This window comes from Pan paniscus, chromosome 2, assembly GCF_029289425.2.
Source record: "Pan paniscus chromosome 2, NHGRI_mPanPan1-v2.0_pri, whole genome shotgun sequence".
Lineage (NCBI taxonomy): Eukaryota > Metazoa > Chordata > Mammalia > Primates > Hominidae > Pan > Pan paniscus.
The window spans coordinates 36383090-36405091 of record NC_085926.1 but is presented as its reverse complement, the minus strand read 5'-3'; the positions used below and the strand labels follow the sequence as shown (position 1 = coordinate 36405091).

The window sequence follows — 22002 nt, the reverse complement described above, 5'->3', positions numbered from 1 at the left end:
ACCTTGGCCTGTCCATCCCCACAGTGGCCTTTTAAAAGTCTCTCCTGTTTACTCTGCTTTCTCATCCCTAGTCCTTAGTACATAGTTTTTCTTTTCACCCAGCAACAAGTCACTTCACCTTTAAGGTGGTTTCTTTTTGTAATTGAATATCCACGGGAGTTCTTTCTGTTGCCTGGAATAAACATGTATGGCCCAAAGCTGCAGAAAAAAGATGCTCAGATATCAAACTAAAAAGCTTCTACACAGCAAAGGAAACTGGAAGAAGCTGTCAGCACTTTTGCTCCATAAACTCTTGGTCTTGAAAGAAAGTGATCGTTTTAGTTTCTAGAACTGCAATGCAATGATGGACCAGTCTCTCTTATGATCAATGGATCATGCAGATCCAGGCTGTGGGGGTGAGATCTGCTGTGTGCATGGCACTATCCCCACTGACACAGAGTGAAAGACAACCTATAGAATGGGAAAAAGTATTTGCACAATATGCATCAGACAGGAGATGAATATCTAGAATATACAAGAAACTCAAGCATCTCAATGGCAAAAAAAAAAAAACAACCCTCCAAACAATCCAATTTAAAAATGAGAAAATGATCTGAACAGACATTTCTCAAAAGAAGACATACAAATGGCTGACAAATATATTTTAAAAGTTCAACATCACTAATCATCAGGGAAATGCAAATCAAAACCACAGTGAAGCATCATCTCACTCCAGTTACAATGGCTATCATCAAAAAGACAAAAATAAGAAATGCAGAGAAAAGGGAACTCACAGACATTTTGTTTGTGGGAATGTAAACTAGTGCAACCACTATGAAGAACAGTATGGCGGTTCCTCTAAAAGCTACAAATAGAACTACCATGTGATTCAGCAATCCCACTGCTGGGAATTTATCTAAAGGAAAGGGAATCATTATACTGAGGAGACATCTGCACCCCCATGTTAATTGTAGCACTATTCACAATAGCCAAGATACGGAGTCAATCTATGGGTCCAACAACACAATGAATGGATAAAGGAAATATGGTACATGTACATGATGAAATACTATTCAGCCATAAAAAAGAATGAAACTCTGTCATTTGTGGCAACATGGATGGGACAGGAGGACATTATGTTAAATAAAATAAGCCAGGAAAAGAAAGTTAAATGTTGCATGTTCTCACTCATATGTGGAAGCTAAAAAAAGTTGATCTCATAGAAGTTAAAAGTAGAACAGAGGATACTAGAGACTGGCAAGCGCAGGGAGAAGGGAGGATAGGGAGAGATTTTTTACTAAAAAATGACAGCTAGATAGGAAGAATAAGTTCTAGTGCTCTATAGCACTGTAGGATAACTATAGTTAACAACAATACATTATATAGTTTCAAATAGCTAGAAGGAGGATACTTTTGAATGTTCCCAACACAAAAAAATGATAAATGTTTGATGTTATGGATATGCTAATTACCCTGATGTGATCACTATACTTTACATGTGTTGCAAAATCACTATGTACTCCATAAATAGGTACAATTATTTTATGTCAATTAAAAATAAAATCATAAAAGTAATTTAAAAAGAGAAAAAGAAACAAATGGTGCTCAGTACTCTTGTCTAATAAGCGTCTCCATAAGTGTGGTCAGACTCCCCCTACACAATATATCAGACAAGTTTACATGGCCTTGCCAAGCCCAACCACCTCTGTCTTAACCCCCTAAGTTCCACTTCAAAAGTCCAGGAAGATATGGTGGTCATTAGTGTTTGGGGTAGACTACAAAAAGACTGCAGTTCTCTCCCCTTTCCCTTATCCAAGCACTTTGCAATGTGAATTTGCATCTCAATCTATCAAAAGTAGAGCCTAGTTTCCCACTCCTTGAATATTGTTGGTTTCTGAAATTTAACCAATAGAAGGCAGCAGAAGTAATTTTAAGGCAGTTCCAAGCCCAGGCCTTAAGAGGCCTTGCATACTTCTGTCCTCTCTCTAGAAACCTACCAAACTGCCCAATGTAGCCTGAAGGATTATGAGACACATGGTCCAGTCAATTCCCTGCCACTCTAGGATAGAGTCCAGAAGCAGAGCCATCCTGCTGTCCTGCAGGCATAAGGGAGTCTAGACGAGACCAGAAGTACTGTCCAGCTGAGTCCTTGTCAAATTGTCAACCCACACACTCTTCAACTAAAAAGATGACTGGTGTTCTAAGTCATTAAATTAGGTATCTATTGCGTGTACACAGCAATAGATAACTGGTACAATGCTGTTCTCCCCACCCTCCTGCATGTTATGCATGTGGTGGGATTGTACTTATTTGCCCTCCTGAAGTCAGGTGTGGTTGTGTGAAGCCAGCTGTCCACTTCAGGGAGCCATACAAAAAAGAGGCCCTGCAAAGCCCTCTGAAAAGCCCCACTAGGGCTGCTAATAGGGCAACATCAGCTGGAAAAGGCTAGCCAGAGACGCTGTAACAACCTGCAGAAAGGTCAGAAAGACAAAAGGCCAGCTAAGACTTTTGTCCCTTTCCCTCTGCCCTACAGCTCAAACTAACGGAGGAGTCAGAACTGTCAAAGAAGGGGGAAGAAGGAGGTGTCCCTGAGTTATTGTGGAGTTGCTTGTTGCTGAGGCATAAGCTAGTGTATCTTGATGGATACAGGGCAGTGAGTCCTGTGTCCTTGGGAGCATAGCATTGGTTTTGAAGAGGACACCTCATCTCTGAAAAAGCTAAGTGAGAAGGGGCTATGAGACAATCATTCATTGAGATTGAGCCACTTTGAGGTGAGGACCTGGATGCAGCAAAGGAGCAGTACAGACCCTCTTCACTTCAAGTCCTTCAGGCTATAAACTGGACTGATGCTGGAGGAAGGGAGGCTTACACAGGAGGTAAGACTGGAGTTTTATTTTAGAAGGACATTTAATACATTAAAATGAACAGGAAGGTAAAGAATCTGCCAAGGTTTTGTCATGGGATGTGCAACCCAGGGAGAGGTTTATCAAGGTAAACACCATCACACAGAAAAATCAAAATCATTTACTGTTTGCTCCCTACTGAGTTCAGATGATTCAATAAATTGACTACTCATGTCTCAAAATCAGAATAACACCCACCCTGTCGTGAAGGACACAGAGGATAATGTGTGGGAGAGCCCTCTGAGAACTCCACAGGATATAAGTGGATGGTGGATGATGGGGGACAAAAGTGGGGAACCAAGGAGCTGGGAATACGGAGCTGAGCTAAGTGCTTCACCAGGCGACCTATCTTAATCCTCCCAACCATTCGGTGAAGATGCAATTTTACCCCTGGAGAAATGGAAGCTGAGGGTGGTTAAGCAACTTGCCTAAGGTCACACAGATTCTGTGAATCAAGACCAGGGTTCAAATTGAATCTACCTTCCTCCAATCCCCATCCCCATGCTCTTTCCACTGCTGGTGGGTCTTTAGGGGATGGATGGAGGGGTGGAGGAGAGTCATCACCCACCTCCAGGGAGATGACAATACTTCTGGCCATCAGTGAGGATGTGGAGCAGGAAAGCAAATCTGCTTTTTGGGGAACTATTTCTTTCATTTTATATATTTCAAATTTCTAAAAAGTGATAAAAGAGCATGCCCTGTTTATCAAAGGAAAGCATCAAATGTCACTGCTTGGCCTCTGCTGCCAGGACAGGGAAAGTGACGGGGAGGATGCTTACACACATCCAGTCTTGTCTCCCTCCTGTGCTCATGTGCTTTACTTCTCCTTTCAAACCCTTCGTCATATGTGGTGTGGTGTTCTGTGTTCCCTGGAAGTTTATGTATGATGTTCAAGTATGATGCCAGGAAACCTGCCACATTTTTCTTGCTCTGGGGGATGTGGCTTGGAAATTGTATGAAGCCATCAGACCCTGCCTGCCTCTAGAGCTGGAGAATTTGTTTTGGAAGTTAATGTGACTTGTTCAAGTGGGAATCTTCAAAGAAATACCTACAAGTTAAATTAAGCCCCAGACATGAACTCAAAGGAACATGCTTTCTCTGATTATCCCTAAAAGAGCAGAGGCCAGATGAGAACATATGAAATGCAGAAATAGAAGCAAACCCTGATAATCACAGATGTTACAAAATGATTAGCTTCCATGTACCACTGCCATGGCCCAGCTCCATTTTGTTTATAATAATAATGGTAAAAGAAACAGATATTCTTCAGAACCTTACCATGTGCTTGAAACTACTCTAATCATTTACTTCATGTAATCATCCTAGCAACCTTGTGGATAGGGGATCATTCATTCATTAAATAATTCAATCAGGCCAGGTGCGGTGGCTCACGCCTGTAATCCCAGCACTTAGGGAGGTGGGCGGATCACCTGAGGTCGGGAGTTCGAGACCAGCCTGACCAACATGGAGAAACCCTGTCTCTACTAAAAATACAAAATTAGCTGGGTGTGGTGGCACATGCCTGTAATCCCAGCTACTCGGGAGGCTGAGGCAGAAGAATTGCTTGAACCTGGGAGGCAAGGTTGCAGTGAACCAAGATCACACCATAGCACTCCAGCCTGGGCAAACTCATCTAAATAATAATAATAATAATAATAATAATAATAATAATAATAACTCAATGAATATCATGGGTACTGCTCTGAGCTAGGTATAGACCTTGATTTGGGGGCTACGGCAGTAAAAAGAGGATTAAAACCTTCCTTTTATGGTTTTTTTTTTGTCTTTTAATAAGTGAGTTATTTTTATTTTTATTTTTATTTTTTTATTTTATTATTATTATACTTTAAGTTTTAGGGTACATGTGCACAATGTGCAGGTTAGTTACATATGTATACATGTGCCATGCTGGGGTGCTGCACCCATTAACTCGTCATTTAGCATTAGGTATATCTCTTAATGCTATCCCTCCCCCCTCCCCCCACCCCACAACAGTCCCCAGAGTGTGATGTTCCCCTTCCTGTGTCCATGTGTTCTCATTGTTCAATTCCCACCTATGAGTGAGAACATGTGGTGTTTGGTTTTTTGTCCTTGCGATAGTTTACTGAGAATGATGATTTCCAATTTCATCCATGTCCCTACAAAGGACATGAACTCATCATTTTTTATGGCTGCATAGTATTCCATGGTGTATATGTGCCACATTTTCTTAATCCAGTCTATCATTGTTGGACATTTGGGTTGGTTCCAAGTCTTTGCTATTGTGAATAGTGCCGCAGTAAACATACATGTGCATGTGTCTTTATAGCAGCATGATTTATAGTCCTTTGGGTATATACCCAGTAATGGGATGGCTGGGTCAAATGGTATTTCTAGTTCTAGATCCCTGAGGAATCGCCACACTGACTTCCACAATGGTTGAACTAGTTTACAGTCCCACCAACAGTGTAAAAGTGTTCCTATTTCTCCACATCCTCTCCAGCACCTGTTGTTTCCTGACTTTTTAATGATCGCCATTCTAACTGGTGTGAGATGGTATCTCATTGTGGTTTTGATTTGCATTTCTCTGATGGCCAGTGATGGTGAGCATTTCTTCATGTGTCTTTTGCCTGCATAAATGTCTTCTTTTGAGAAGTGTCTGTTCATGTCCTTTGCCCACTTTTTGATGGGGTTGTTTGTTTTTTTCTTGTAAATTTGTTTGAGTTCATTGTACATTCTGGATATCAGCCCTTTGTCAGATGAGTAGGTTGCGAAAATTTTCTTCCATTTTGTAGGTTGCCTGTTCACTCTGATGGTAGTTTCTTTTGCTATGCAGAAGCTCTTTAGTTTAATTAGATCCCATTTGTCAATTTTAAGGTCTAGTGGGTGGAGATAGACTATAGGTAGATAATCAGAGTGGTAAATAATATAAATTTGGACAGGGAGAGGAGGTACAAAGGAAAATAAGGCTAGAGCTGGGCATTAGAAGGTGAGAAGGAAGGCTTCTCTAACCGGTGACAATGGAACAGAGACATGAAGTAAGCAGTGAGTGTTTGAGCTATGCTGGAGAAGAGCATTGTGGGCAGTGGCCCCAACAAGAGATCAAGGGCAGGGTATCTGAGAAGCACTGGGGGGTCGGTGCGTCTGGTTAAGAACGATGCGGGAGAGAAAGAGCAGAGATGTCAAGGGTAGCTTCTTGCTGGACCTTGTAGGTCATGGCACGGGCTTTGGAATTTATCCTAAGGGTGATGGTTTTGAACAGGGAAGTGACAGGCTCTGACTTTTATTTAAAAGGGTCACTCTAGCAGCTGTGTGGAATACTGACTGTAGGAAGGCAAGATGGAAACAGGGAGACAAGTTGGGAGGGGAGACTCTTGCGATAATCCTGATCAGAAGTAATTTTAGCTTGGCCTTGCATAGTTATGGTAAGATACGGCTGAATTTGGAGTTGAGTTTTGAATAAGTTTGAAATGCTTATTTGGAATTCAAGTGGCACTGCCAGTTAAGCAGCTGGATATATGATTCTGGGATTCCAGGGAAAGGTCCAAGCTGGAGTAATACCTTGGGAGTAATTAGCATATTGATGGTATTTAAAACCATGAGACTAGATGAGATCACTACATAGGCAGTGAGTGCAGACACGGAGGAGAAGTGATCTGAGGACAGAACTCTGGGGCATTCCAGTATTTAGAGGACAAGAAGATTGGTAAGGACAAGCAAAGGGACTTAAGAAGGAAAGGCTGGTGAGGAAGGAGAAGACTCAAAGAGAGGAGTGTGTTAGAAGCTGAGGGAAGAAAATGATTCAAAGAAGAGAGAATAGCCAAAAGCATGAAATGAATCTTAAATAATAACGTCAAGTAAGGAGAGATTTAGGAATTGGTTATTGTATTTGGTAATGGGAATGTCTTTGGAGGACCTTAATAATAGTAGATTCAGTGAAGTGATAAGTGTGAAAACCTAACTGAGGAGGTTTCAGGAGAGGACGGCTGGAAGAAAAGTGAGCAGAGGTAGTGAACGTGGACAGTTGTTTTGAGAAGCTTTGCTATAAAGAAGATTAGTGAAAAGAGGCAATATCTGAAGGGAAATGTAGCATCCAGGGAGTTTTTTTTTTTTTGTCATGTTTTGTTTAAATACAGGAGCTTACTCCAGCATGTGTTAAATCTGACGATGCATAAGAGAGAAAGGGGCATGCTGGAGCCATGTCCATGGGTAGTTGAGAAGAAGGGTTGCCTTTAAATTGGAGTGAGGCAGGCCGCCATAAGGAGAAAGATGGAGAAGAGTTGGTGGAATTGGTATTGGCTGGATGTGGCTTTTCTCTTTTGATTGCTTCTATATTCTCAGTGAATAAAGAAAAAAAGTCTGTCTCCTGAGTCAGAGACAGTGGGAGGTGGAGGGAGGAGATGTCCAAAGTTGAAAGAGGGAGATGTGGAATAACCATTTCAGAGACAGGGGAGGGTGAATGGACTAGAGTAATGTACCGTGGTAGGATGGGAAGGTAGCTCAGAGGGTCCATTTTAGATTATTTCCTCATTTTACAGATGAGAAAACAGAAAAATGCCAACTTGCCCAAAGTTAAATGGCTAGCAAGTTGCAGAATGAAGATCTGCATACAGATCTCTCTGTCTCCAAAGCTCTTAAAGCCAAATGGACTTTCATAAGGTATCCCACCCTTGATGTGCTCTTAGTAAAATTTCTCTGCTTAGTGTGTTTTGTTTTCTGGTGCCTGCTGGAATTTCAGCAATAATCCATGTGGTTGCCAGGTTGAGCAACACTACTTATATGGCAATTAGTCAGGGAATGCAGAAATTGGGAGTCATGAGAGCACTGGAACACAGAATTGCAGCCTGAAGGTGAATGTAACAGCAGGTGTATTGATTTACCAGTCTGTTCCACAGCGGCACATCAAGTTAATTAACCAGTGTGCACTTGATCATTTCTGCCAGGATCTAAAGTCCATGCTATATGGGAAAGGGGTGGTTCTGATGCAAAGAGTCTGCCCACACAGGCGGTAAATTAGGAGGCACAGTCACCATATCAACTCAGTTTCCTGCCCGTTGACATTTAACCATAAAGTCAGTTGCCACTATACAGACATTTCCTTGGCTATTTAACACTGTACCAATAATGCACTGGCTTTTACTTCTGAGTTGAAATGAAGTCATCAGGGAACCTTTGACAAGCAAATGTTTCCTCCTTGATACTCACATGTGGTCTACATCTTTGATTTTTAAATGGACATTTTTTCTTTTTTACCTTTTAACTTTTCTAAAATAGTTATGCCTTGTTCATTGAATAAAGAGCATTGAAATGCTCATTATTTTCATTTTTCTGAGAAGATATTAAACCATTAAATGATGACATCTAAGAATTGAGGAAATACCTGTCATTTTGTGGCCTAATAGCCCTCGTGCATTGACTCTCGAAGCCAGCTCCCTTCACACTCCAGCCGCCATGCAGATTCACCTCATCTATTCCAAGTTTGGCTGATGGTGTAGTTTGTCAAAGCACTTTCCACATTCACCTCTAACATTTTACATGTGAACTCAATGGGCAGAGAGTGAGCATTGGGGGTCTTTAGAAATGTAGTGTTTTGTATGAGGATTAAATTTCTCACCAACAGTTTTACCCCACTCACAGCTTGATTTCTTTTACAGCAAGTACAATACATTCCAGGTACTGATTTGCTTTAGTTTGGATGGTAACTTCAAAGTTGAAATATTATTCTTACATCTACCTGGCTCTGTCATAGCCAGCTCCAAAAACCAGTTATTAATGACTATATTGGTAAAGCAACAGTTATTAGATATGATTGATTGCATGCTCTGCCACTGCTGAAATGTGTGGTCTTGGGCAAGTCTCTCAGGCTCCTTGGCTTAGGTTCTACCAGTAAATATAGAGGATGAGCTCAGTGGCTGCAAAGTTCTCTTCCAGCTCTGAGAAGTCAGCATGGTGAGAAAATACAAAAGACTTTAAATAGTCTCCACTTTTAGGAAGTCTAAGATCTAATTCTGGAGACAAATAGCAATGCATAAAACTTTCTGAGGGTGACACAAGCCCTATATTTATATTAACAAGTGAAGTTGAGTGTTTTGATCACTGCCTACTCTAATATGTCAGAAACAGGAGCTATCAATGGAGGCTGAAATAGTCAGAGGCATTCTTTCAAGTCTTGAAGTATGAATCAATGTTAAAACATATAATTCAACTGTTTAAGTGCTCTGATGGCATTCCTCAGTTCTAGGTTATACCAGGTTCCTTACTGTGGGAAATGGGATCCTTCCTGCTGGATTACGGCCATCCACCTGTCCAGTATTATTTCTAGTCATCCCCTCCTGCACCCCATGCACCTAGATAAACTAAGAGCAGGCCCCAGTTTTCCAATGATACATAAACCTTAAGTGCCTTGGTTTGTTCTTCCTGGGAGGTCTGTGTCTCATTCGGTGTATCTGGAACATGCCTGGTTCACCTAACTTTAACTTCTCTGTGGAGTCTAGCCTGGTCCTCCTTGCAGGTGCTTCTGGATGGTCCCTCCTACGTGATCCCCAGTATGCAGCATGTGTAATATGTTATCACCCTTCCTACCTCCTGCCCTGGGGCTCTGCTGCAGACCATGAAGCCACTTCCAACAGGAAGCACAGTGACTGGTACATAGTAATTATATTGATTTACTACCAAGTAGTTATTGTACTCTTATTATACACCAGGCTCTATCCTAAGGACTTTACACGGGTTATCTTTTGATTGTCAAGCTAACCCTATGAGGAAGTACTATTACTGTCCCTATTTTATGGATAAGGAGAGGGTGGTAGAAAGAAGTTAAATAATGTGCCCAAATCTTATAGATTGAGAAAATGGGTCCAAAAGATGTTAAGTGACATGCCCGAGGTCCATAGAAGATGAGATGCTTTAAGATGCTTAATAAAGCGACAGTTTTTTTTTTTTTTTTTTTTTTGAGACGGAGTCTCACTCTGTCACCCAGACTGGAGTGCAGTGGCACGATCTTGGCTCACTGCAACCTCCGCCTCCTGGGCTCAAGAAATTTGCCCTGCCTCAGCCTCCCGAGTAGCTGAGATTATAGGCACCCACTACCACACCCAGCTAATTTTTGTATTTTTAGTAGAGACGGAGTTTCACCATGTTGGCCAGGCTGGTCTTGAACTCCTGACCTCAGGTGATCCACCTGCCTCGGCCTCCGGAAGTGCTGAGATTACAGGTGTGAGCCACCACGCCAGGCCTAAAGCAAAAGTTTTAAGGCTTCCCTTGTGTGCAGAGATAGAGGAGCCTTTCATACCTGAGGAAGAGACACAGTGAAGATTTTGGGGTCAGAACGGCTTTGCTGCCCTTCCCAGCTCTGCTGGTCTCCAGCAGTGTGAGTGTAGGAAAGTTATTTAACTTCTCTGAGTCCCAAATTCCCCGTCCATAAAATAGGAGTAATAATAGGTTCCCTGCAGATTTGTTGTGAGGATTAAATAAAATAAAGCATCTAAAGTATCTGGCAAGGTATCTGGCACTCAAGGGCTACTTCATAACTCTGACTTCTCAAAATCCCCACCACACCTCTGCCATATCTGGTGAGGCATGTGGATGCCGCTGTAACAATACAGGGCGATTGTTATCACCTTCAGAGCTGATTCAAAGATTCCTCTTAGGAAACAGAACTGTATATATTCAGAAGAAATACTTTGAGTAGCTACCTGGCTAGGGAAGATGGTTCCAAGGACCAATCTCAATTTAAAAATAACAGCCCTTTTTTCTACTGAATACTGAGAGGAAGTGAAGTTTGCAGATGTAAGATCTGAACTACAAGATGACAAGCAGTAATAGAAAAGGAGTTGGGGGTGAGGGGAGGCTGCCATGAGGGAGTTGTGCCAGAAAGAGCAGGGAGGAAACAAATTCTGGGGTGGTATGGAGGCAGAGATTTTTGAGTAAGAGAACTACTGACGGAAGTGTGCTTTATAAACCTCTCTCCCTTTTTTTCCTCCTCAAATTCTTCAGTAAATTTAGTACACTGCTCATTGATGTTTTGGGCAAGAGGCCTCCTTTTCAGGGAGAATGAAGAGGTGAGTTCAGAGAGTTAGCACCTGCATTATAATGGATTGTATGGCAAGTTTCAGAGCACGCTCCTCAGATCTGGAATCCTGTCAGAGAGAGCCCCTGCCTGCCCAGGTGGCATTGAGGTTGCAACTGAGAGTATGGGTTCTGAGCCATCCAGCTCCTCAGGTAGGAGTCATGCCAAGCTGTCTGATGCCATGGCCATAAAGCCCAACACGGGCGGCAGTGGCCACTCCCCACTCTGTATTCTGAGTTGCTGCTCCTGTTGCTGTGTGACAGTGGGGAGAAAGTGTACAGTCCCAGGGACCACACTGGTGTTTTCCCCCGAGAACAAAGAGAGTGCTGGGCCCTAGGAAGGTCAATGAAAGAGAAGATGGAAATATGATGGCTGGCTGACTGTCTAAAAGGTAGAAAAACTGTTGAGAGCAGTGAGGATTTTACAGTATAGAGCTTTCTAGATTCTGATTGATACATCAAGTAGTTCTAGAAATTAAGTGATGGACAGCAGAACAAAAGGATTTACATTCAGTACTATGCTAGGTTTCATTTATCAAGTACTGCTTCTCATAATGCCGTGCAAATAGTGGGTATTTGCTACCGGGTGAATTGTATCCCTCCTCAAATTCTTATGTTGATGCCTTAATCCCCAGTACCTCAGAATATGATTTTATTTGGAGACAGGGCTTTTGCAGAGGTAGTTTAAAATGAGGTCATTAGGGTGTACCCTAGTCCGATCTGACTGGTGTCCTTGTAAGAAGAGGAAATTTGGACACACAGAGGAAAAATCATGTGAGGACACAGTGAGAAGGTGATTATCTACAAGGCAAGGAGAAAGGCCCCAGAAGAAACCAATACCTTGATCTTGGACTTCTAGCCTCTAGAGCTGCAAGAAAATAAATTTCTGTTGTTTATGCCACCCAGTCTGTGGTACTCTGTTGTGGCAGCTCTAGCAAATTAATATAGTACTCCATAAAAGCCCTCTGAGGCAAATATTGTGCTCCTAAAACATCAATTGCAATAAGAAAGAGCTGCACTGAGGATATTTCTGTAGTATTTCTACTGTTGCACAGGCAAATGTATTTCGCATATGCTCCACTGGTTAATAAAGATGGAAACCTGGGCAGATTGTCTTGTCCGTGCTGTATTGTCTGGGACATCTTCTCTCAGATATGTTCCTGGAGACCTACTGCTCATTATCTAAGTCTCAGCTCCAATATTGCTTCTAATGCCCTGCCTCAGGCTCTCCCTGACTTCTCCACATAGAGCTCAATATTCTATGCATGCAGGTGCCCTATCATTCTACCATAACCTGCAGCAGTACGTCACCACAACTGACATTCTACATACTCTTATTCTATACGCTGAGGTCAAGGACTATTCTTTTCATCTTTGGATCTCCAACATGCAGGTACAGGCTTTGGCATAGGATAGGCATTCTATGTTGAGTAATTGAATGAATGGATTGCCTGCCTTACATGTTTGAATTCCCCAAATTTAGTGGGAAGAAAATGACAGATGAATCATCCCTTCAATCTTCTGGCCTAGAACAATGTTCTGGCCTAGAAGACTCTTTGAGTCCTCCCTTCTCTCATCTTGAACCCCATTTTCTACCAGTAACCAAGGCTAATCTCCCTTTCCTTAAAAATATCTCCTGTATTCATCTCTCCTCTCCAAGACTCCGACCCTTTTCACCTGTGTTATGACCTCCAGTTTTCCTTTATAATTTATTCTTGCAGTCTTATCTTCCAGCAGCCTGGGTCAGGCAGGGGCTAGATTCAAGAAACCATGTGGGTACATGAAGGTATCAAGCCAGTATAGTGTAAGGAGTTGGAGCAGAGTGAAACAGATAACAATGTTCCTGTGGACCCTGAGGCCTGAAACCAAAGGTAGAGTTATACAACTCAATTCTGAGGAGGCAAGGAGAAGTGGGGGCACATACTCAAGGCTGAAGAGCTACCATGGTGGCCAGGCAATACCGAAGAGTGTGTTCAATCCAGAAAACAAGTGTATAGGCTTGAGGTGGCCCAGGGACATGCAAGGGGAGGAAGCATCTTCCATGCTACACATGTCAGCCCTTATGGACACAGAGAGAGAAATGTGAAGGTTCTGAGCAAGTTCCAACCTGTTCCCCACCACTCCCAGGTCCCCTCCTACAGTGGACAAGGCCTAGATGGGTGCAGAAACACATCAGCAGTCATAAGGAATATCTCTCTCTGCTCTGGCGCCCCTCATGTGTTCTCTGGGGCAGCACAAGGACCAGAGGTTCATAGTGGGATCTGAAAAGGTCAAATGAAACAGTTGGATTGTTACAGAGAAAGGCTCCTGAATTCCTGACTGGTGTGTCCTTGAGGACCTCTAGGAAGCAGTCCTCCAGCTTACTTCCTCATTTCACAGACTCTAAGTTAGTAAAGGGCATAGCATTTTATCTGGTTAATAGACCTCAAACCTTGGAATCATCCTTGACTCCAATTTCTCCCTTCCTCTTCACATTCAGTCCATTAGCCAATATATTAGTCAATGAGACTTTCAAAATATATGCAGAATCCACCCACTTCATACTACCTCTGTTATCATTATCCCAATCTGACATCTGGTCTCACCTGTACAACCGCCATCCTCAAGGTCTCCCTAACTGAATATATTAACTATATTCTATTTCTTGCTCTATGCTCCATACTTCCTTCAAAGTGGCCAAGAGTGATTACTTAAGATGGAAATCAGACCATTTTACTACTCTGCTCAAAACCTTAGCATAGTTTCTCTGTAGTTACAATAAAATCTAATGTCCTTTCCGTGATCTGACCTCTGATCATTCTTACCATTCTCCTTCATCACTCACTCTGCACCAGTCCCTCTGGCCTCCTTGCTGATCACAAACACACCAGAAAACTGCTACGTCAGGGCCTTCACTCCTGTTGTTCTGACTTCCTGTAATGCTCTTCCCTTCCCATGGTCTTCTCACTTCTCACTTCCTTCAGGTCTCTACTCAAAGGTTATTCACACGAGACTTCCCCTGATCCCTGTGCTCTATCCGCATTTCCTCTTCAGGGCACTTATTACTATTTGATTTCGTTTCTTAACTTTTTATTTTGAAGACTTGTAAGCATATCGAAAATTGGCAATAATAGTTCCATGAATGCTGGTATAGCCTTCACCCAGATTCAACAACTATTAATATTTTGGACTATTTGTTTTTTATTATTCTTTCTGACATCCAGATATTATTGTGATTTGTTATTGTCATTGCTATTGTTATCATCACTGATCTGTTTGGGAATAAACTGCAAGCATCAGGATCTCTTATTCCCAAAAACTTCATTCAGTCTGTCTCTCTCAAGAATAACCATATTTTTATGTAAATACAACATAGTAAATTAACATTAATGTAACATGTTAATGCAACTCATACTCAAATTTTACAAAGAAGAGCTCTAGGGGGCCTCAATCACATCCCACTCTGGACAAGAGATGAGCAGAGCAGAACTTGAGCAGAACTAATAACACCTTTCATAGCATTAAAAAATCTGCTTCAGGGTCTAATCAAGGATTATGCATTGCTCTTAGTTTTCAGGTATTTTTATTCTCATTTAATTTGAAATAGTGTCACCTTTTCATTGTTTTTTGTGACATTTTTAAAGAGTACAGAATAATTGTCTCGTAGAATATTCCTCAGTGTGGGCTTGCTGATGTTTCTTCACAGTTCTGTCAGGTTACACATATTTTTGGTAGAAATATCATAGAAGTGATGCTGTGTCCCTCTGGGTACATCATTATTAGGAGGTATATGATTTCTTTATATTATATGCTCATTTCTTTGTTTCTTTGTTGAATATCTGCTTCGCAAGCTAGAATGTAGTTTCCACAAGGGTAGGGAATTTTCACTGCTCTATTAACTTCTGTCTCTCAGAATCTCAAACTGAGCCTGGCACATGTTAGATGCTCAATAAATATTAGCTGAAAGACTGAATCTAGAATCTAGTGAATCTGGAATTGAATCTGGTGAATCTAGAAGTGATTGACTCTAAAGCCCAGGTAGACTTAACTACTAGATGAACTGCTTACCACAGCATCTCCCAGAGAATTCCAGGAAAATGTCCCTATCTTACATATTCTTGAGCAGTTATAGCATGCCAGGCAGCCTGTAGACACTTTGGGGAGACAGAACAAAGCACATAAATGGCTCAGAGCTCTCTGGCACTTATTTCCGAGGCTGGCCCAGAGGGGACACTGCATTAGGGGCCTGTGGCAATCCTGGTTGGAAGAGAACTTGCAAAGATTTCACATACAAGAATTCATATATGATGCATATTGGGATGTGAAAGAAGGTCGAGGTGTTTCACAGGCTCACAGTGTTCTTCATGGAGTCACAATAGCCCCAAAAGCATGGAGAAAGTTCTGCTCTGCTCATCGTTTATCCAGAGTGGGACATGATTGAGACCTCCTAGAGCTCTTGTTTGCAAAATTCCCCGTGGACTTGGAAGTGAGAAAGGTGGAGGCTAACTGAAAGAACAGACCACAGTTCATTTTCCCAACACAGGTTCTCAACCCAAGGGTTAGGCCTTAGCTGGGGTGTTTGTGGATGAGGCAAGAAGGAGGCTGTTGGTGGAGATGAGTTGAAGGGCAATGAATTAGCTGTCACACTTACATTTTGCTTTAGATGGGTTGGATTTTTAATACCTAAAAATGAGACCCTTATGACCAACAATGAAAGCCATGAGACCTTCCCAAAATGTTGTCGAGAGGTGATGAACAGAATTCCAACCAACCAACCATGTTAGAAGAGTGTGATGAGAGAAAAATAAAGCTAATAGCTGAGGGTAACCTTCTGAGTTCAGCCCACTTAATAAACTAGTGACCCTATCCTTATTTAAAAACTTGTTTTCATATATGTTATAGAATTTGATGTTAAAATTAGCAGTGGGGTTAGAACTTGAACCCAAGCTTCTAAGTCACGTCTGGATACCTTTCCTCTAGTCTGGTTCTGCTTTCCTGTATTGTATTGGCTTAAGAAAAATCTATGGCTTGAAAAAAGTAGCTAACAGATTAAGACAACAATTTATAGGCAGAATACTTTGTGTATTTCAAACCATGTGTATAATCCTTGACTTTTAATTTTCAAACCACTGCAGTATACTGCTAAAGCTACACGTTAGATTTATAGGAACTTAGTAAATGGTTTTTGATTAAATAGTTGCAGCTTTAAAGGCTGCTTGGAGAATTAGAGCAGCAAGTACAATCCCAACTCTGTTTAGAGCCTCATCTGATGCTTTCCTTGATTTTTATAATCTATCTAGCAAGAGATAAGATAAGGGCAGTTTCCTTTGCCAAATGAACAGGGAGACTTTGCTTCCTCCTAATAATTAAGAAAAACCGTAGAGTTAGATTACATCAAGTGAGAAAAAGAAAACTATTGATGTTAAACATTAGCTGTCAGGTGTTGGAGAATTATTCTGAATTTTTCAATTCAGGAGGGCTCTGGATTCCTTTTATCTATGAAAGAGCAACCCAGTAATACATTATCTGAAATACTCTTTTTTTGTTTTGTTTTGTTTTGTTTTTTGTTTTTTGAGAGAGAGGGTCTTGCTGTCACTCAGGCTGGAGTGCAGTGGTACAATCTCAGCTTACTGCAACCTCTGCCCCCCCGGGCTCAAGTGATCCTGCCACCTCAGCTTCCTGAGTGGCTGGGACCACAAGCACACATCACCATTCCTTGCTATTTCGTTTTTGTATTTTTGGTAGAGACAGGGTCTCACCATGTTGCCCAGCCTAGTTTCAAACTCCTGAGCTCAAGCCATCCCCCTGCGTTGGCCTCCCAAAGTGCTGGGATTACAGGGATGAGCCACCACTCCCAGCCAAGAATAATTCTTTCTCTAACATTTTCTTTTAAAATAATATTAGTCATAAAGAAAAGTTGCAGGATAGAGTTCATACACACCTTTCATCCAGCTTCCCCTGCTGAACACCCTGTATAACCACAGTAAATTGATTACAACCAGGAAATTAACACTGATATAAAACTATCAACTTATTTACAGATCTTAGTAGAATTTTGCCTTATCAGAATTGGTTGTCTCATATTATCCTTTTCTGGTCCAGGATCCAATCCAGGATTCCATATTGCAATGAATTGTTCTTTCTTTAGTTTCCTCCAATCTGTATCAGGTCCTCGGTCAGTCTTACTTTGCCTTTCATAACCTTGAGCCTTTTGAAGACTACCGGCCAGTTATTTTGTAGATTATCTTTCATGTTGGGTTTGTCTGATGTTTTCTGATTATTATATCAAGGTTATGTATTTTTCATAAGACTAGGACAAAAGCGATATGCTGTTCTTGGTTCATCATATTAGGAAACACCTGATGTCAATGTCTTCCATTGCTGGTGATTAACTTTTGTCACTGGGTCAAAGTAGTATTTTCTGGGTTGCTCCACTGTAAAGTTACCTCTTTCCCCTTCATAATAAATATCATGTGACTATAAGACTTTTTAAAAAATCATCCCATACATCATTTCAAAATGTGACTATGAGACTTTGAGATGGCAAATATCCTGTACTTATCATATACTTGCCCTCTAATTTCATCATCCATTAATGAATTTTTGCCTTCAAACTTATTACCTGCTGTCTGCCTAATAGTGGTGTTCTATTTCTATTAGTCATTCTGTATTTATTAGAATCCTATTGCATAATTACCCTTCATTTATTTATTTATTTATTCATTAAATTATTCATTTCTATCAGTATGGAATGATAGATACTTGCTTTATTCTATGGGTTACAATTCCTCATTATCATTATTTATTTTGTTGCTCAAATTGTCCCAGGTTTGCTCATTCAGAGCTCCTTTTAGTTGGTACCTACATCGTTTTTGGCATGCCCCTTTCCCCAGTCAGTTTTGAACACTTCCCTACTTTTTAACACTGCAAGATTTTTCCAGGCTTATCTTGTATTTTTCCTGTCCTGGTCTTGCAACCATCTATTTCTTCAAGGAAGCTGGTTAGTTTTATTGGGGGATGGCATTTAGAAACTGAGATGTCTGGGTACTAGATGCGCTTATTGCTACTGGGGTGGCATTAATTTTGGGCTCTAAAATTCCAGATCTCTTAGTGGACAGAGCTAGGGAATATATAAATGACTACGCATACACCTATATGTATGTATCTATATTTTTATATCAGTCTATCTGTAGAAATATTAAAAAGCAGGGGTTCATATCAATGCATTCTCTTCTTTATTAAAATAAACTTCATTGCTCTCTGATTGATATTTACATGGCTGGACTCTAAAACAAGTGTCCTTTAAACTATACTAGAGGAAGAGAGAACAGTTTTGTTTTTTTTTTGGGAGAAAATACACAGGGCAAAAGAGAGAAATTGGAAAAAAACATGAAGAACAGAGAATCTACTTAAAAGAGCAGCCATATAGTCACTTGATAAATGTTTGTTAAATTAAGTGAGTGGGGGGTCTTTTCATTTCCACAAATACTTATCAGCTACATGCTGCCTGTCATCCATTTTGCTGGGGACAAGGAGAAGCAACAACATGCCCCTTGTCCTCAAGTTTTCACTCATTTGGGGAGAGGATACATGAACAGATCCATTATATTCATTATATGGCATTAAACTCAGTCTTGTGAGAAAAAAATTAAAATATAGGGCAGCATCATTTTTGGAGGCATATTTTAGGACAATAGATTATTTATGAGCAAAAGAAGAAAGATGAGGAGGAAGGGAGCTTCAAGTTCAAAGCCTAAGACAGGAAAAGAGCTCGATAATGTGTTAATAAGCCTGACAACATCTTGTAGCAACAGATAATTGCTGAATGTGTTAAGCAAGGGAAGAATTTGCTCATACTTATATATTTACATCCTATAATATTAATAATGATACACACATGGTAAACAAAATACAGTACAAAAAAAGAAACTTATCAAAAAGTAAGTCTTCTCACATCAGGTCTCCAGTTCAACTGAGGATAAAACCTCTATGAATAGTTTCTTCTTCCAGCACTGTTCTGTCTGTATGCCTGTGTATAAGTGTATAGATCGCCTCTTAAAAAACACGCATCTAATATACAATGTATATTTTTCTGTATCATTATTTTACATTTCATAATATATACTGGGGATCTTTTTATTATATGTATCTAATAGCACGGGAGATTTAATTTATTTCTCATTGAAGCCTAATATTTCATTGAATGGAGGCAGCAGAATAATTAATTATTCCATTTTCTTAAGGCAGAGACCTGTAGTTCTTCACCAAAATCCATTTTAATTTTCTTCCTCGGTATGTGGTTTGATTACATGTTTCTAAGCTTCTGGCTGATAAAGGCAGAAACAAGACTGTGTTTTTGCTAATGGAATACAGTGAAATGCTGTGTATCACTTCTGAAATTCGGCCTTAAGGCTGTGTATATGCCTACTTCATTCTCTCTTCCTTTTTCACACTGGCTGCACTATGGCTATGGTGGAGAACCCATTCAACCATGGAGATTATGAGATGTCCCAGGGAAACAGATGAATGGTATCTTGGGTCTTCAAATAACCAAAAGGAGTACAACTACCTGCTAACCTAAACAGTTTGCCTTGAAACCTATGTGAGAGAGGAATAAATATCTATATTTTTTGAGCCAGTGAACATTCATTTGGTTTCTTTGTTATAGCAGCTTGTCCTTACCCTCACTAGTATATTTTCTATTACAAACAATACTGGAATGAACATTTTGTACCTACATATTTGCATACACAAATACCATTGGCTGGTATAAGGAGTGTCTTTTTTGATATACCTTAACTAGTGCTTGTTACAATTAATTTTTAAAATATTTGCTGATTACATAGGTAAAAATGACACAGCAACTTAAAAAAACTTTTAATTTCTTATCAGTGGGGCTAAATATCTTTTTATATGTTTATAAATCAGTTTATGTGGCCTCTGTTGGCAGAGACTAATGCTCAAAACATAATCATTTTTTGTAGTAGGTTATAGATATTTTTATATACGTAAATGTTTTATATATTTATTTAAAAATTGTCATTTTGTGGAATATTTTTCTGTTTGTCATTCATCTTTGACATTAGTCATTGAATATGTTTAGTGGATGAGTTTATAATAAAATTTTTATGAAGTTATATTTATTAATGGTGATGCTAAGGCTGACAATGGCCAGCATTTATTGAAGGCTTATAATTTGCTTATTCTTTTGATCTCTGAGGTTGTTTCATCACCCAACTGGTGATATGTACTTACACTGACATCTCTTCTAGCTTAAAAAATAATATGACTCCTTTGAAATTTATTTTTTAATTTTGATTAAAAAATTTTTTTCCTAGACCTGGAAAGTAAGATCAAGAATAACATGACTCTTAAAACATCCATATGAATACTAAAGTCATCATAGGAGACTTTTCTCACTATATTTATGCACAAAGTGTAGATCTTGGGAAACTCTTTTTTCATTTAGAAATAAATTAACATAAAAAGCAATCAATGCTCTAGTGCCAGTGAAAACTTCTGAAACATAAAATGAAGTAAGGATCATAACACTCAGGTAGTAAAGAGGAACATAACTATGAAAATGCTTACTATTGGAATAAAAAGTAAATTTTATATACTCTCTACTTTTTTTCTCTCAATAAATATGAATAAACATAATCTTCAAAATAAGGTATGAAAGCTGAGATGACCAAACTAGATTAGAAAAGTAGGGGTCTTGAAGAGTTCAGGAAAGAATTTGTAGCAACCAGTAATATAATGGCATAGTAAAATTTGAAACAGTAGGAAAGGTGAAAGTGAGACTGTCTGCAGAAAGGTAATCTGGTTATGTGTGGGTATGTTTGGGAAGCTTTCATGGAATGCACAGTAAAGGTACAATAAGTTGAAAATCATTAAAGAAATTCAGGAAGATATAAATGAATAATTGGATCCTGAAGAAGACTTCAGAATGACTATGGCATAAGCACTGTTCAAAAACAAGATAAGAGAGAGCTTCTGGGTTAAATGAAGAAAGAAGACCCAAATCTGTCGGTGGGGGAATCATCATGTGTCAGGTTGTGTGGTGAAAAGAGACATCTCTTTTCCTACCAGCATGTTAAAGTATCCTGTCAGAAGGTTACAGTACCAAAAATTATTGAATTCTCATAGTATGACTACAACTATTGTAATTCTTCAAAAGAGACTCTCCTCACCTTAAATAATCATAGATGATTATTTAGGAAATAAGCATATTACATGTTAGTTATTTTAAAAGGTACAATATGTAAGAGTTACAAATATATACAATTAAATAAGTTCACATTCTTCACATGAATGTAAACATATGGAGGCATGTCTTGTAAACAGTTGAATGTATCCAAGTTTTCTGTATGTGAAAATGTAGTTAATGTACTCATTGTGGAGGTAATAAGAAAACTACTTTTTAAAAATAAGTGGAACTGAATTATAATATTACTTCCAGTATCAGAGAGGAAAAAAGGAAGGAAGGATATCAAAGCATATAGACAGGAAAATGGGTAAACTACAAAGAAAGAAATCTTAGATCTCTTCAAATTTCCCTTCCACAATATGAAACAATGTAAGACAAAGTTATAACCTACATATTTTTAAAGCAGACAAATTACCATTTATGATCAGAGAAAACAAAAGCGTTGGGAAATATGGGAAATATGAGGCACAAAAATACTTGTGCTTGGAATAATTTAAACATGGCTGAGTTAAAATGACTAGTATAGATATAGTTTACAAAGAAAATTAACTCATCACAAATACTTAATGAAACAGATGACATATTGTTTAGAAAGGTTTTAACAATCATAAAAGTACCAAAAATTGTAGTAACAAAACACAAGTGGTATAGGGAAACAGTCCCCAGTCTTTTTGGCACCAGGGACCAGTTTCATGGAAGACAATTTTTCCATGGATTGAGGTAGAGGGGGGATGGTTTGAGGATGAAAGTGTTCCACCTCAGATTATCAGGTATTAGATTCTCATAAGGAGTGCACAACCTAGCGCCCTCGCATGTACAGTTCACAATATGGTTTGTGCTCCTTTGAGAATCTAATGCCACTGCTGATCTAGCAGGAGGCAGAGC

At 39.8% G+C, this 22002-nt stretch overlaps 1 protein-coding gene across 3 annotated transcripts in view; it reads right to left on the bottom strand.

The window, feature by feature from the left end:
- The window catches only part of STAC (SH3 and cysteine rich domain), a 172589-nt gene that overhangs the window by 110469 nt on the left and 40118 nt on the right, over positions 1-22002 (bottom strand). The gene's annotated exons all lie outside the window — the stretch shown is intronic.